Genomic DNA, 16714 nt, shown 5'->3' on the forward strand with positions numbered 1-16714 from the left:
GGGAGTCAGAGAAGTAGAAGAAAGGAATCACAGAAGCAAAAAAGAAGAGACCATCAAGAAGATGATGAAAAATGCCAAATACTATGCAGGAGTCACATGCCAAAATCTGTTTACAGAACTTGACATTTAATGGTCCACTGTGACCCCGGTAAGACCTGTTCTGGGAGAATTTAGGGAAGGGAGCAAAACTGCAGTGTAGTGAAAAATGAAAGGGAGTTGAGGAAGTAAGCCCTGATTGCAGTACATTAGTAGAAACAATCATTGAACTGCTCCAAAAAACATTTTCCCCTTCCTTGAGCTGGGACCTCCCCACTACGAAATTATTTGGGTCTTCCCCAAGTCTAACCTCACTCCCTGGGGGGCCACCTGGCAACAGGTGCAGTCACGGCTATTTGGATGCCAAGCATTATTGGAAGTTAACTTCGTGTCGCAGATGACAAAGTAGACATTATAATGGAAATTCTGGTACTACTTTTAAGAGATATAAAAGCATCCATAGAAAAATTTTAACTTTTTGTAGAAACATGCAAATGTATTCATTATTAAATATTAACTTAAGAATAAAATTGGTACTCTGAGCTTTTCGGGTAGCAGAAAGGATTCAATCTGTGACACGTCTGCTTTTGTTTATGGTCATACTTTAAAATGTGGCTGTCTAAAGCTAAGTACACATAATAAAGAAGGCACTTATAAGAAATGGGCCCATAGAATTATTTCATTATTATGGTTAAATGGAACTTAAGTTGTTTCTTTATCAAGGCAAGTCTTAGTTTGTCTCTGATGAAGTCAAGGAGGAGCACTGACTTCTAAATACTGGAATTTCTAAGTTACTGGAATTTCACAATTGTTAGAAATTTGGCATATAATTTTCATATGTATTTGATAAAATAATAACCTTATGTGTGTTTCTTTACTAATAATATAAATACAAATTATTTGGGTCTCCGCAAGAGTAAAAGTACTCTCAGCTGGGCTTCTCCCAGTATTCAGGAGAAAGGCTATTGGATATGTAAGTTAAAACCAAAATTTTATAAAACATAGTTTTTAACACTGCTATTGCAACAGAGGATCTACACTTATATACATGGTTTTACTGTTGATGAAGGCTTTAATTCAGTAAACATTTCTGGCATGCCTGATGTGGTGCAAAATGGGATCGGCGGTGTCTCTGCAGTGGCAAGGACCTAAGATCGATCCCTGGCCCAGCTCAGTGGCATGAGGATCCAGCACTGCTGAAGCTGTGGGTATAGGTCACAACTACAGCTCAGATCTGCTCCCTGGCCTAGGAACTCCATATGCCATGGGGCAGACAAAAAAGAAAAAAAAAAAAAAAAAGAAGTAAATATTTCTGCAGACCCAATATATGCAAATGCTTCAGTAAATGCGCTGTCCCTTATTTGTTTCCCATTTAAAAGTAATAGATACATGACTAAATCAAATAAAATTACTTTTAAAAAAAGGAAGAGAAATGTTTTTGAAGGCAACAGTGAAAACAAACACTATCCAAGAGCACAACCAAGAGGAGGCCAAGTGTCCCTGTAATAAAGAACCTGGGAATTCCCACTGTGGCACTGTGGAAACAAACGCAACTGGTGTCCACGAGGATGTGGGTTCGATCCCGGGCCTTGTTCAGTGGGCAAGGATCCGTTGCCGTGAGCTGCGGTAGTGCTGCCATAAGCTGTGGTGTAGGTCAGCAGCTGTAGCTCTGATTTGCCCTGAAAAGTCACTCTTAACCTCAGGCTCTTGGTTATTATCAGTTCCTCCACGTTAAACAAATGGGTTTAAGTGAAAGCTTTGAATTTCTTTCTATCTACCTATCTATCTATCATCTATTTTTCTGCCAAGAAAAGTTGATCATTTTTTTAACCTTTTCTGTTAAACTTTTAACCTTTTTTAACCTTGTCTTACCCATAGTAAGTCAAAAACTGTATGTCTATTATATGTAAAATACCGTGCTATACATGTTGTAAAGAGGGAAGTGTAGTCAGCAGCATGAAAAAAATAAAATATAATCCCGCCCCTTAAGAAAATTATTAATTTGTTTTGTTCCTTTAGCTTGAATTCAGCCAGGTCTAAAATGTGCTTGGCATTGGAGAGGAAGAGAAAAGTAAGACACCAATCTAGTCCTCTGGCTTTCAAAGATTCACACCTAACTCAAGATCTGTTTATTGATCTGACAGAAATGAATTTAAGCACATTAAAGCTGAAGGACCCATAGACAGGCTGGACAACACAGTACTTAAAATCTTCAGCACCAAATGGAGTCAGGGTTCAAATCTAGACCTAAACACTCTGAATTTTAGCTTCCTCATTTCTAAGATAGGCAATATCACATTATCTCATAAGGCTGTATGAGAAAACAATTAAATGAGAAAACTTATTTCAAAGGTTCTAGTATGGCTCCTAGAATAGGACAGAAGATTTTTTAAAGTTAATGACTATTACTACTAAAGCATCTAGTCTAAATCTCTCATTTACTTGATGAAAATGCTGAAACTCCAAAAGAATGCCTAAGGCAAGTGAGCAGACAAGTTACGTCTAAAGCTAAAGCTAGTGATCAGACATGTTAGGGCTGTAATCCAGAATGATTTAACAGAGGGGACAAAGATTCACTCTGAGAGCTAAGCATTTCCAGAAAGCCTGCTAAGGCTTATTTTGCAATAGTCTAAGCATTCAAAATTTTTAATCAGACAGCACTGCTTTTACTAAAATAATAATAAGCCACCATTGTCCTCACTACCTTTTCAAGGCCTGCGTAAATATCGTTTTGCTTAAATGTCAGCACATACCATAATTCTGTATTTTCACTAGAATATAATTTTTTAAAAGCTACACTTACAGTGAAATCCACCTGTTTCAGTATGCTTACAATGTTTTTTTTGTTTGCTTTGGTTTTTTTGGCCACACCCACGGCATGCAAAATTCCTGGGCCAGGGATCAGACTCACTCCATCACACTGACAACTCCAGATCCTTAACAGCTAGGCCATCAGGGAACTCCAATTGCCTTTGATTTACTTTCTCTTCTTTTCTGTTTTTCTCCTCTGTTACTCTTTACCACAATATAGGAACACAGTCCTTTGCCCTGCCTTTGAAGAATGTACTGCACTAACTTACCTTCCCTCTTCCCCCTGGTTCTTCTGTTTTCAGTACTGATGAATCCCATTGGTAGAGCTGCATCTGATCTACTGATCCATGGGCCAGTCCATGACTTTCATAGTACCCAAGGGCAAAAAGGAGCTACAGAGATTCTGGAGGGACCGGAGTCAGGCAGTGGAAGAGTCATCCGAAGGGGCATCCTAGAAGACAAGATGCTGAGGCCTCACGGGAGTGATCATTCCATTAGACTCTGTTGTTCTCCAGCCTGTGAATCTTAACTATGCTGCTCTTCCATCCCTCTCTTGCTGATCTCTGAAATGCGGGTCCTATGGAAAGAGCTTAAGTTTTGGAATCAGTTCAAATCTGGATTCCACAACTTACTAGCTTTGTATCTTTGATTAAACTACTTAGCCTTCCTAAACCTTAACGTACTTCTCTGTAAGAGACCTCATTCTTCTTTACCAGAATTACGGTAAACAGAAATGTTTTCCTCAGTCCTAGTGAGCTGTTCTAACAAATGGTCAAATCCAAGGAGGGAGTTGTGGGAACCTCTGGTTCACAGCCAAGCCAGACAGAAGTCGTTACGTAGTTTTATAATAAGAAATATACTTATCTGGTCTTTGTCCACTGTTTCTGGCACAGAGCCCCTGAAACCTTGCAATTCCTTATATAAGATCCATAAGGGCATCTTTTGCTGTAATATTTGGCTTTTTGTCATCGAGTCCTGAAATAGCTCCAAAACCATAAATGTGACAGGAGTGTCTTGCTATTCCCAAGTCCCTTTCAATCTCACCTGAATTTATGTTAATGAGGTGACTTTTAGAAATCCCCTGAGGATGGGGGCTGCTTGTCAGGGGAGCTACCCATGATCAGGCAGTTGCAACTTTCAAGCCTACCACTTGTTTTCTGCAGAGGGGCTGAAGGTTGGATCAATCACCAATAACCAATGATTTAAACAACTGTGCCCATTTAATGGGGCCTCCACAAAAACCCAAAAGAAGATGATCTGGACAGCTTCTGGGTTTGTGGACACAAGGTGATGGCAGGGGAATAGTAAGCCAAGAGCATGAAGGGCGGTACCCTTCCCATACACCCTGCCCCAGGCATCTCTTCAATCTGGCTGTTTCTCTTATAATAAACCAACCATCTTGTAAGCTCTATGAGCTACTCTAGCAAATTAATCAAACCCAAAGAGAAGGTGGTGAGTGCCTCCAGTCTATAGCCACTTGGACAGCAGCATAGGTAACAACCTGGACTTGTGACCAGCATCTTAAGGGGGGGCAGTCTTGTGGAACTGAGCCCTTAACTGAGCCTTTACCTTATGTCCAGGTAGATAATGTTAGAATTGAGTTAAATTTGTGGGATACCCAGTCGGTATCTGCTGAGAAGTGAAGAACTGCATGGTGTTGGAAAAAACACACACTGTACCTGGGGACCTACTACTTGTGACTGGTGTCTAAAGTTGGGGGCAGCATCACAAGCCTGAGCCCTTATCTTGTGGAGTCTTTGCCAACTATCCAATTAGTTTCAGAATTGAATTGACTTACAAAACACTCTGCTGGCTTTGGAGGATTGTCTGCTGTGGGAAAACCCCCTCAGAGAAAGTGTCAGAAGAACTGAGGTAGTATCGTAAGAGTAAAGTAGAAACAGGGAGTTTTACCTCTTAGTAAGATTTAATTTTTTATTCATATATATATATTTTTTAATATCTTCCCTCAATCTGTAGGTTGACTTTTTTTTTTTTTTTTTTTTTTTTTTTTGTCTTTTGTCTTTTTGCCTTTTCTAGGGTCGCTCCTGTGGCATATGGAGGTTCCCAGGCTAGGGGTCCAGTCGGAGCTGTAGCTGCCAGCCTACACCAGAGCCACAGCAACTCGGGACCCGAGCCAAGTCTGGGACCTACACCACAGCTCACAGCAACGCCAGATCCTTAACCCACTGAGCAAGGCCAGGGATTGAACCCGCAACCTCATGGTTCCTAGTCGGATTCATTAACCACTGAGCCACGACTTTTTATTTTCTTAACAATATCTTTGGATGAGCAGAAAATTGTAATTTTGAAGTTTTGATTTATCAATTGCTTTTAGGTTGGGTTTATATAATTTTTTTAAAAAAGCATTGCAATTGTAGATAGCAGTGATTATTTCTGAAGTAAATCAGCCATCAGACATTTTTATCCAACAAACTTTTATTAAATATATCCCATAGGTACATTCCAGTTGGCGCGATACAAAGAAAATACATAATTCCTGCTGTCAGGGAGTTTACAATTTAGGAAAGACCCAGACACCATTATAGTAGAGTTTATCAGGTTATAAAAGAAACAGGAAACACAGCAATGCCAAATGAGTAGGTGAAGAAGAAAAGCAGAGGCTCTGAAGGAGTGATACCAGGACTGAAGTATGAGAGCTGGGCAGGGAATGGCCGGGAGGAAGGTAGGAAAGGGAGACAGGACAGCATGGAAGGCGGAGAGTGGAGTGCTCGCCGGGACCTGATGCAAAGGTGAAATGCACATGGGTGAGGTAAGAGTTGCAGCTAGGGAGAAACACAGGCCAGAACATAAAATGCCTTACATACATTGTGCTAAGAAGTTTGGATTTTATCTTGACTGTATTGGGGAAGCACTGAAGGATTTCAAGCAGGGGAATAAAATAATAACAGATGTTTCAGGGAAAAAAATTGGAGCAATGTTATAAATAGATTAAATAGATGAGATTGGAATCAGTGATAAGAAGTGATAAGGTGATTCTAAACGAAAATGTTTAAGGGCTTGGAATTAGGATAGAAAGATGGAATTAGAATCAAGAGACACTCAGGAGGTAAAACTAGATTGGATTCCATTGATTTGAGGGGGTAAGCACTTAGGGAGGCATCAGAGTTTGGTCTGGATTGTGCTTCTCTCCATTAAAGGGAATTCAGGAAGAAAAGCATCTATGGTGGGAAGAGTGGAGCTCAGTTTTGCATACACTGAGATGATGAGAAACAACTAAGCATAGCAGACACATGGTTGAATATATGAGATGGCAGGTCAGTAAAGTTACTGCAAGTCTAAACACAGACATGAAGGTCATACTTTAACAATGATTCTGGAGTCAGGGGGATGAATAAGATCAGCCAACTGGAGTTGGAGAACAAGGAAAGAATAAGACCAAGAATCCCCAAAACACCACCATTTGAGGAGTAGAGGGAATTGGAACATAGAATTTTAAGAGAAAATGGTGTTACAAACCAAGGAAGGATCAACAGAGTTGCAGAGAGCTAGCAGCAGAATGTATGCAGGTCCTTAGAGACCATGGTTTCACTTTAGCAGGGATGGAAGTCAGTGAAAATGGATTATGAAAATAGCAGAGATGTGGGATTTGAAATGACCTCTGACTGTCTTTTCAAAATGATGGTGTGCAAAAGGAAGGGAAAGTATTGGGAAATCGCTGGATGGGGCAACAATGAAAGGACAGTTGTTCTGATTACTTTTAAGATGGATACACTCTAATATGCTGAAGGGAAAAAGCCAGCAGTGAGGGAGTAGCTGAAATGATGGACGAGGATAATGGATGAAGCAAGGGCTCTATAAATGGGGGAGAAGAGATCAAAGGAGACTAAGGGAAGGGAGTAGAGGGGTACATGTTCAACAAACAATATGAGAGATACTGTACTCTGAGCGGGAAAAAAATAATGGTAGGAAAGGCAATACAAAGAGAAAACTTAAGTTACAAGTCAAACTACTTACAAGGAAGTACGCCTGGTAATCTGAAAAATGATGCAAAACAAGCCATAATTTATGTACATTCTCTACAGAGGAATGATATATATAATATCAGGCCCAGATAAGTATTATTTCCATGCCTTGTTTCCTTTTCCTGATGAAGCCAGGAATTAACTACTGTAATACATAAGTATTACATACATAATACATAATACATAAGTAGAGATTCTGTTTCTGCTGAGTATGCAGAGGGCACGGATATACTGCAGGGGTGTATTTACATTTTAAACTAGTACTCGCTATTCATTTTTCTCTGAAAAGTTTCATAAAAATAGTCCACAAAAACTGACTGAATTCAAATTTTCAATAGAACTTTGGCAGTTTTCATGGAAAAAACAACAACAAAACACTTTGAAATGATAGTGTTACATAGGTGGCTAGAATCATCACAAGGTGAGTGACTCATTTCTGCCTACCGATGCCACAGGGCACCTGATTCAAGTTCATGTCCAGAAAATAGGCTTCAGTAAGGGAACTTATAAAAATGGGGCTCACAGGAATCCCATTAACTCGAATGCTATGTGCAAGACAGATATTTCCTTATGTCTTCCCAGAATCTAGGTAATAATACCCACTTACCTGTATGGATTGTATGGTCATCGAGTAACTTTCAAGTTGGTATCTGAAAGAAGAGATGTCCTATTTAGGAATAGGTACCCCCTACTTCTCCCCAAACACTAATAAAGTTGACAAAATGACACGCAACATTTTGTATACCAGAAACAGGTAAATGTAGTTAGTATGAGTCCACTGTTAAGAAACTGGTATTCTGGGTAACCTGGAAAATCCAGTTAACATGTTTGCCAGGCTGAAGTTCATCCGCAACAAACTGGGGACAACACCCCACCAATATAGCCCCCTTAATCTGTGACATAAATAAACTGGTTATCTGGTGACCAGTCAAGTGTCCAGAAAGGGTTTCCTTGTGTTACCTAGATATTATAAAAAGAAGAGAATTAGACCAAGCTATTAGAGAATCCAGTTCAATTAATCTCTTTCTCCTCTGTTCTCCCACCATATACTGCCTCTACCTTTATTAGAGCGTGTATCACTGTCTATTATCATTTTATCCCTATGGAACAGAGCTATTTATCTTGGTATTCCCACCTGAATGTAATCTCTAGAGGGTACAGACAGTAACTTACGCTTCTCTTTTTCCCTAAGAATACAGACATTCAATAAGTATTTGCTGCATTGAACCAGGAACAATTAAGATCAATTAGGTAATACAGAGCTTCACATTAGTTGTGAAAGTATTAAGCTAAATCTCTGCAAGTGTGGACACCCAAGAACTTGTAAGAATCTGTCAAAAATGTGATTCAACAGAAATAGGTATGTCTAGCTCTCAGGGGCTTTTGGGGAGAAAGATGTAAAATATTCCAAGTAATTTGGAGAAGTTAGTAATAACCTCAGCTCTCTATGTCTGTTTATTCCTGTGTCCAGCTGGTTACAAAAGGGGAACAAAATATCCCACAGCTCATTCCCTACTTTAGTTGAGTTTAATCAAAACTGCATTGCATGTTTACAATAACTAAGTTATGACAGCCCTGGAAAGAAAAACTAGATGAGAGCTTTTTAAGGATCCATTTCTTTGTGGTTTTAAACATTAAAGAGAATGCAGAGTGCTATTAACTTAGGTCTGAATTTATTTTATTTTCCTGACATTTGACATAAACTTCTTCTTTTTATTTATTTATTTTTTAGTTTCATTTTTTTGTCTTTTTGCCTTTTCTAGGGCCGCTCCCACGGCATATGGAGGTTCCCAGGCTAAAGGTCAAGTCGGAGCTGTAGCCACCGGCCTAGCCAGAGCCACGGCAACTCGGAATCCAAGCCGCATCTGCAACCTACACCACAGCTCACGGCAACACCAGATCCTTAACCCACTGAGCAAGGCCAGGGATCAAACCTGCAACCTCATGGTTCCTAGTCAGATTCGCTAACCACTGAGCGATGACGGGAACTCCAACTTCTTCTTTTTAATGACCACACCTATGGCATATGAAAGTTTCCTGGGTCAGGGGTTGAATCTGAGCCGCAACGGCAGCAACACTGGATCCTTTAACCCACTGTGCGGAGCTGGGGAGCGAACCGTCACCTCTGCAGCGACCCAAGCTGCTGCAGTTGGATCCTTAATCCACTGCGCCACAACAGGAACCCTTGACATAAACTCCTAAAAGCAAGAAACAGGTTCCAGTTTGGATCAACATCAGGTTTTTAATCAATCTCTGTCTTCTCCTCCTCCTTTAATGATGATCATGGTAATCCATGTGGATTTATATAATCAATGCATCTCAACTTATTTTGCCATTGAGGACACTCAAGACTGATTTTTACTTCATGCACAAGTCACTACAATAGTTTACCAAATCACCTCCCTGTTTCTAGCCTCTCCCCTCTCAGTTCCGCTAAGCATATTTACTTAACTGCTCTTGTTAAGCAGCCTTTCATTCTACAAACATTTATCCAGCATCAATTATGAACAAAGCACTGATATGGGTGTTACAGAGGAGATAAAGACAAATAAAACAGTGCCCTTGCCCTTCAAATCTGCAGTCTAACTAAAGAAATAACAAGCAACAGTAGTAAACATTAAAGGATAAGATTCCTACAGAATAAAGTAGAGAAGGAGTATTCCAAGTGGATGTGACAACACTGAGCAATGAGTGGCTGTGAAAGCTGGGCAAGTTAACTGGAAGCAATACAGCAGATGAGACCACATAATTAAAGAGGACTATAAACAGTGGGCAGGAACCTCAGCACATGCTGTCCAATGGAGACCACTCTTTAAAAGTGCTGTTCCAGTACATAATGATATGGCACTTTAAAAGAAAAACAAACAAACAAAAAATCAAGTAACACAAGATCCAGGGTACCTGTCCAAGAAGTGGTACAGCAGGTGGACAATAGTGTAAGAAATAGAGAACTGGTCAATGGACCACTACGTGCAGCTGGGCAGGTCATATGTAGTCCACAGGAATGGTATTTGCTAAAGCTGTTCGGTGCACACCTGTTCAAAAGTACTCAGTGGCCCTGACAGTTTCAGACAGGTAAGTACTTAACTCTGTGTGTGTGTGTGTGTGTGTGTGTGTGTGTGTGTGTGTGTGTGTGTGTATGCGTGTGTGCAGGTGGGAGGGGTGTCTAGTTCTGCAAAAAAGGAGCTCATTTACAGGGAGGTGGGTCTAAGGGCAGGACATGGGTCCCAGGGCAAGAAAGCAAGTCTCTCAGAAGACTGAAATCAGTTGTATAATCCAATCTCTTGAAATAACAAGGCAGAAATACAGGTCCTGATGAACCGGGTATAAGCAAGGAATTCTACTACTGAATTCTAAATACACAGAGTCCACAAAGTAGCCCAGGTAACAGGAAAGTGAAAAAATGATGCAAATATCAAGATTAGTATGACTCTGAGTGTAATTTCTATGTAAGAATGCTTGCAACTTCGCTGAGAAAAGATTGGCCCCAGTCTCATACCATCATGCCCCAGACACCCCCAACTTACTGATGGAGTTTAACTGGCCAGAGAACAAAACTATTAGGAAGTCAAACATGCAATGCATCATAATTCAAGGAAAAATTGTTTGTCTTTATTTTTAAGATATTAATACCACTTTAGCCTCCTTTCATTACAAACAACACTTCAGTTACACTATAAAGTTTTAAAACTTTGAGCTTTAGCCTAGAAATGCATGTTTTCTGAGTACAAACATACAATGGCAAATGTATGTTTTTTGGCAGGGGAGGGGGAAGGGAGAGAAGGACCCTGAAGGGCAGGGACTTGGACACAGAGAAATTGTGCAAAGCAGCTGCCCAGAGAAAATCTTTGGTAACAACACAGCTAATGTTAGTTGTGCCCTACACAGCAGGCCTTCCAATATACACTGTACTTACATTATCACATTTAACCCTCAGGAAACACCTAAAGGTAGTAGTATTTCTAAGAAATGAATGGTGACTACGTACCAAACACTGTTCAGAGCAATTTATACGTGGTTGCACTTCATTTCATACAAAAGGCAGTCCTATGAGATAAGTACCTTTATTATCTGCATTTTACACATAATATATCTGAAGACTCCGTACCTTCCCTAAAGCCACCGTGCTGGTAAGAAGAGCCAGAAGTCAAGTTCTGCAGTCATGACTTCAAAGCCCAGGCTCTTCATCACAGCTTTTAACTGCTTCTGAATTGGTATTCATAGAGTAAACAATATCTTTGATGCTACTGTTAGAATTTCATCGAGTGTGTATTATTTAATGAATGTCCAAAGAGGAGCGATAACCAGAAGCAAAGATAAGATTAAAATAGATTCTATTTGAGTCTGGACCTCAACAAGCCATTATTTTCAGAAAATTTAATGAGCCCTGATAATGAAGTGTTGGAAAATTGCTGAAAAGAAACAATGCCATTCAGTTACAATAGAAAACTTTACTGTTAAACAAGCAAAAAAACCAAATAAACAAAATAAAGTAAAACGTAAGGAAATAAGGTTAGGGTGAATCATATCCTATGCCCGGGATTTAGAAAATGCAAACCAAATCCACTACAAGAAAATAAAGTTTGTGGAAACTCTGCAATTTGATATAGACAGGGGTTTAATTTTGGTTTTAAAAGTTTCTAGATTTATCGTAGAAAAAAACAAACAAACAAAAAGTCTCCAAGTATTCTAAGTGACCATAATACTAAGTCTGAACAACTCAAGGTCTGTGCAGTATATTAGTAGACACATTTAACAACTTCTGTGATTTTTTTTAATTACTTTTTTTTTTTTTTTTTTTTGGCCTTTTTAGGGCCGCACCTGCGGCATATGGAGGTTTCCAGGTTAGGGGTCAAATAGGAGCTGTAGCTGCTGGCCTACACCACAGCTCACAGCATCTCTGTAACCCACTGAGCAAGGCCAGGGATCAAACCTGCGTCCTCATGGATGCTAGTCAGATTTGTTTCCGCTGAGCCTATTCTGGTTATGCGAATTTCCAGGCTTCAGGAATTACTGGATTACTCACTGGGTCATATTAAAATGTGTTAAAGGAGGGTAAGAAAACAGGAGGATGACGGCAAAGGCATTTACTGGAGTTTAGAACCATGAAAACAAAGCAAAGCCCACAATGCAAAGGGCCCAGGTTGATTCCTGGTCTAGTCTTCTATATTCCAACCCACTTCAGGAGAAGTAAGTTTCTGAATTCTACAGTGTGTTTTAGCTAAAAGAATCCATTTCACTATGATAGCAAAACAAGTCCAAATTCACACAGATGCTCAAATAAATGAGCATCCTGACGACAGGGATTCTCTCTGGCATATCAATATTCTTTAGGCACAATAGTCGCATTTATTCCCATTGAAAGAAAGCATCTAAATTTGTAAATGGGTTTACTTATAAGTACCAATTCAGCATTTAAATAACACTGTGATGTTGTTAAAATGTTTTTGCTTTAAAAAAGTAAATTTAGGAGTTCCCATTGTGGAGCAGTGGAAAAGAATCCGACTAGGAACCATGAGGTTGCGGGTTCGATCTCTGACCTTGCTCAGTGGGTTAAGGATCCAGGGACGCCGTGAGCTGTGGTGTAGGTCGCAGACATGGCTCGGATCTGGCATTGCTGTGACTGTGGCATAGGCTGGCAGCTGCAGCTTCTATTAGACCCTTAGCCTGGGAACCTCCATATGCTGTGGGTGCAGCCCTAAAAAGAGAAAAGACAAAAAAAAAAAAAAAATAGTAAATTTACCATACACAAATTTACACAATGTCATGTGACAACCATATCTCAGGAGAGCTGAGGAAATGTTGGTATAAGTAAAGCAAAGAGATTAGAAAAATGATAGTGTTTGCTATTGTTAAAACTAAAAAATAAATTTGCTTAGAAGTGTTTTCAGCTAATACTGACTTTAAAACACGTTCAATCCAAGGTCAGTTCCAAACTGAATCTTCAAGGGTAGGCAGGTAGGTGGGAGTTAGCCAGGTGAGGGAGAGAGGAAGTGGGAGTCCCAGGGGAAAAGAAGAGAAGAAGCTGTTCCAGGCATGTTCAGTATAAGCAAAGAATATCAAAGAGAAACAATACAGTGTGTATGGAGAACGTAGCAAGTCTGGGATCACCAGAGACGAATGCTCAACCTGAGAGATGAGGCTGGGAAATTTATTACTTAAAAGCTGAAACTGAACTACATAAGCTATAAAGGGAATCTATTTTCATCTGTAAAAGAAAGTTCCTCTCTTCTCTTTCAATATGACATTTTCTATTTTTTCATGAGCAAATTATTTTTACCTATTTCAATATTTTAAATCAGCTTTTTACTGAAAGATAGTTTATATACAGTAAAACTCATCAATTTTCAATATACAATTCAGGGAGTTTTGACAAATACATAACCCCCACTACAATCAAGACATAGATGATTTTCATCACTTCCAAAAGTCCCCTCAGCCACTTGCAGTCAGTCCTTTCTCTCATCCTTGGCCCCTGGCCAGCATTGATCTACCTGCCACTAACTTTCCGCCTTTCATAGAATTTTATATAAATGGATCATATGATAAACAAATAAACAACAAACAAAACCCTATTTTCATCCAATGCAAAATTGATATTGTTTATTAATATTAACTAAAACTAAAAAAATGACTCAAGAAAAAATAGATTGCATGAGGTGATACACAATTATAAAGGAACTGCATACTAAACCACGATGAGTTGCCAATACACACCCACTAAAATTCAAAGGCCTCACAATACGAAGTATTGGCAAGGATGGGGAGGGGCATGAACTCTCATCCAGTGCTGATGAGAATGTAAATTGTATAAACACTCTGGAGAACTCTTTGGTATCATCTACTAAAGTAAAACCACATGCATCCTATAACCGAGCAATTCCAATTCCTGGGTATATATGAACAGAAATGAGTGCTTATATCCAAAAAAAGACAGAGGCAACTATGTTCATAGCAGATTTATTCATATTGACCCCAACTGAAAAAAACCCCTTAAATGTGTGATACAATCATACAACAAAGTATCATTTAGCAAGCAAGGACAAAAAGAATTACTGTTACACAAAACAACATGGATGACTCTCATAGAAAATTGAACCAAAGAAGCCATACATAAAGGAATACACACATTATGAGTTCATTTTTACAACAGACAAACTAAAATATGGTACTAAAGGTCAGATAATGGTTACCTTGGGTTGAGGGGGCGGTTAGCTGAGTGGGGACAAAAAGGAAGCCTCCTGGGATGCTGAAAATGCTCCATATCTTGATATGGGTGATGGGTATATGGTTGTTCATGTATGTGAAAATTCATCAATTTGTATATAAACATACAAATTTTGATTTTGAGAACTTTACCGTATGGAGGCTAAACCCAATCTGCCAGGCACTCTTTTACTCAGCTTCCTTTCTGCTGAGCTTATGTTGTTTTATGCAGCAGTAGTTCATTCTTTTAATTGCTGTATAATACAGTATAGTATGAATGTACCACAATTGTCTTTTTAATTGTTATTGGGTATCTAAAATGTTTTAAATTAAGTTTTTAGATCTCAAGTGATTACTTTTTCTGCTCATCAGTAGATTTTGTTTACTAGAATCCTAAGAAACAAAGTCCATCTGTATTGTAGCCATCTTCTACTTGCAGTATTAACATATTGCTTGGCAACATTTATTTGGTGCCAATCAAGTCTACAGTGCTAAACTCAACAACAGAATGACAGAAACAAAGTCAGTTTTTCTCAGAAAGAGTACCTCAGAGTATAGTAATAATGTTTGCTTAGGACAATCTTGTGAATCAATAAAGTAGTCTATCTAGAGGACTGGTCTATGATGAACTGTACAATGATTTCGCAGAACTTTTGTGAGTGAGAAAAAAAACAATGAGAATCACTCTAGGTGAGAGATCAGGCTGATTATCACATTACAAACAGATGGACACTAGAGAGCTATAAAATTAATTTCAAATTCCATATGTGCCATGTTGATTGAGTTTTTACTAATTGTCTGACATGATGCTAAGCCTTTTATAGGTATTCTTTCATTTACCCTCACAATGATCTGATGAGGGACAGTATTTTTTTGGGGGGGGGGCGCTGCCCCATAGCATATGGAGTTCCCAGGCTAGGAATCAGATCCAAGCTGCAGCTGCAACCCAAGCCACAGCTGAGGCAATGCCAGACCAACCTACTGTGCCTGGCTGGGGATCAAACCTGCCGATCCCACTGTGCCACAGTGGGAACTCAAGGGATGGCTTTATTATCTCTATTTCACACGAGACAACTGAGGTTTAGAAAGAGAATGCAGGAGTTCCCGTCGTGGCGCAGTGGTTAACGAATCCGACTAGGAACCATGAGGTTGCAGGTTCGGTCCCTGCCCTTGCTCAGTGGGTTAACGATCCGGCGTTGCCGGGAGCTGTGGTGTAGGTTGCAGACCCGGCTCGGATCCTGCATTGCTGTGGCTCTGGCGTAGGCCGGTGGCTGCAGCTCCGATTCGACCTCTAGCCTGGGAACCTCCATATGCCGCGGGAGCGGCCCAAGAAATAGCAACAACAACAACAACAAAAAAAAAAAAAAGAAAGAAAGAGAATGCACAACTGAAACTGCATCAAGCCCCTGTGTCCCTGTCTTTGGAAGTAAAAGGCTTTTATTGTAGTTTCCCAGGCCTCTTTTTAAGTCTCAAAAAGCTGGCTCAAGAGTTAATGATTAGGAAATGCGAAGATGTTGAAACAAACAACAGTTGTTGGGGTAGGAAAGTGGTAACAATTCAGACTGTAAATCCACCACAGGGCAGAATCAAGGAACTCCCAGTCTCCTGACATATATAAAGGCCTGACACATAGTCCTAAGCTATGTTTTTATGGGAAGCAAACCCCCACCAGATGAATATGCTGACCACAAGCACACAGACCCTAGACTGAAGGAAATCAGAAGGTTGATGACGCTTGAAACTTCTCTTGGATGCCAACCAGTTAAGAACTGGGCCAGAACTGATCACCCTGCAGCTCCCTCCCCTACACTGCCTTCAAAACCGCTTCCCTGAAAGCCATCAGGGAGGCTGGGTGTTTTGAGTGTGAGCTCCCTCTTCTCCTTGCTTGGCCTCCTGCAGTAAACGCTGTATTTTCTTCCACTACAACACAGTGTCAGCAGATTGGCTTTACTGTGAGGGGATGAGCAGATCCAAGTTTGATTTGGTAACACAGTAAACAGAAACACCTAAACTTAAACCAAGATCTGAATAACACCAAAATCTGAGGTTTTTCTTTTCTTTCTTTTTTTTTTTTTTTTTTGGCCTGTGCCCACAGCATGTGGAAGTTTCCAGGCCAGGGGGTCAAACTTGAGCCACAGCAATGATAATGCTGAGTCCTTAACCACTAGGCAACCAGGGAACTCCCCCAAATCTGAGTGTTTAACCATTATGCAAACTTCTCTTTATATAGGTCTTTCCTTATAAGTAACTTAGAACACATGACCATATGTAGATATGTACTCATTCACTCAATATGCATCTATTGAACATATTTGCCAACACCGTTCTGTTTGTTTCACATTAGTAAATTGAACAGAATAGCAAAATTCCTGCCCTTGTGGTGCTTATATTCTAGGAAGACATGAACAATAAAGATAATATGTGAGTAAATTATACAGATCTGTTAGAAGGTCAACATGTGCTATGGGGGGAAAGAGCAAATGAAGTGATTGGAAGGGCCAGCTTTACATAGGGTAGCCTCGCTGAGGAAATAAATTTTGGGCAAAGACTTCAAGAAAGTGGAGCCAGAGCCACACAGATATCTGCGGGGTGTTGACAGTGGGGAGAATAGTAGGAAGTGAGGTCAGAGAAATAGATGAGTAGTTTAGGGAGGGTGTGTGTGGGGATTGATAGACCAC

The 16714-nt window shown here is 39.9% G+C and overlaps 1 long non-coding RNA gene across 4 annotated transcripts in view; it reads right to left on the minus strand.

Moving 5' to 3' along the window:
- LOC106508363 overlaps nt 1-16714 on the minus strand; it is a 169992-nt gene that overhangs the window by 147217 nt on the left and 6061 nt on the right. For 2 of the 4 annotated variants that reach the window (XR_002343568.1, XR_002343567.1), the window contains exons 2-3: nt 7438-7480; nt 3117-3298 (exon numbers count right to left, since the gene is read on the minus strand). The exons of 1 other annotated variant lie outside the window; for it this stretch is intronic. This is a non-coding gene — a long non-coding RNA (uncharacterized LOC106508363). The remainder of the gene's footprint in view (nt 1-3116; nt 3299-7437; nt 7481-16714) is intronic. One more of the 4 variants, XR_002343566.1, reaches the window with a different exon arrangement.

The sequence above is a fragment of the Sus scrofa genome, chromosome 4 (assembly GCF_000003025.6).
Source record: "Sus scrofa isolate TJ Tabasco breed Duroc chromosome 4, Sscrofa11.1, whole genome shotgun sequence".
Taxonomy (NCBI): Eukaryota; Metazoa; Chordata; class Mammalia; order Artiodactyla; family Suidae; genus Sus; species Sus scrofa.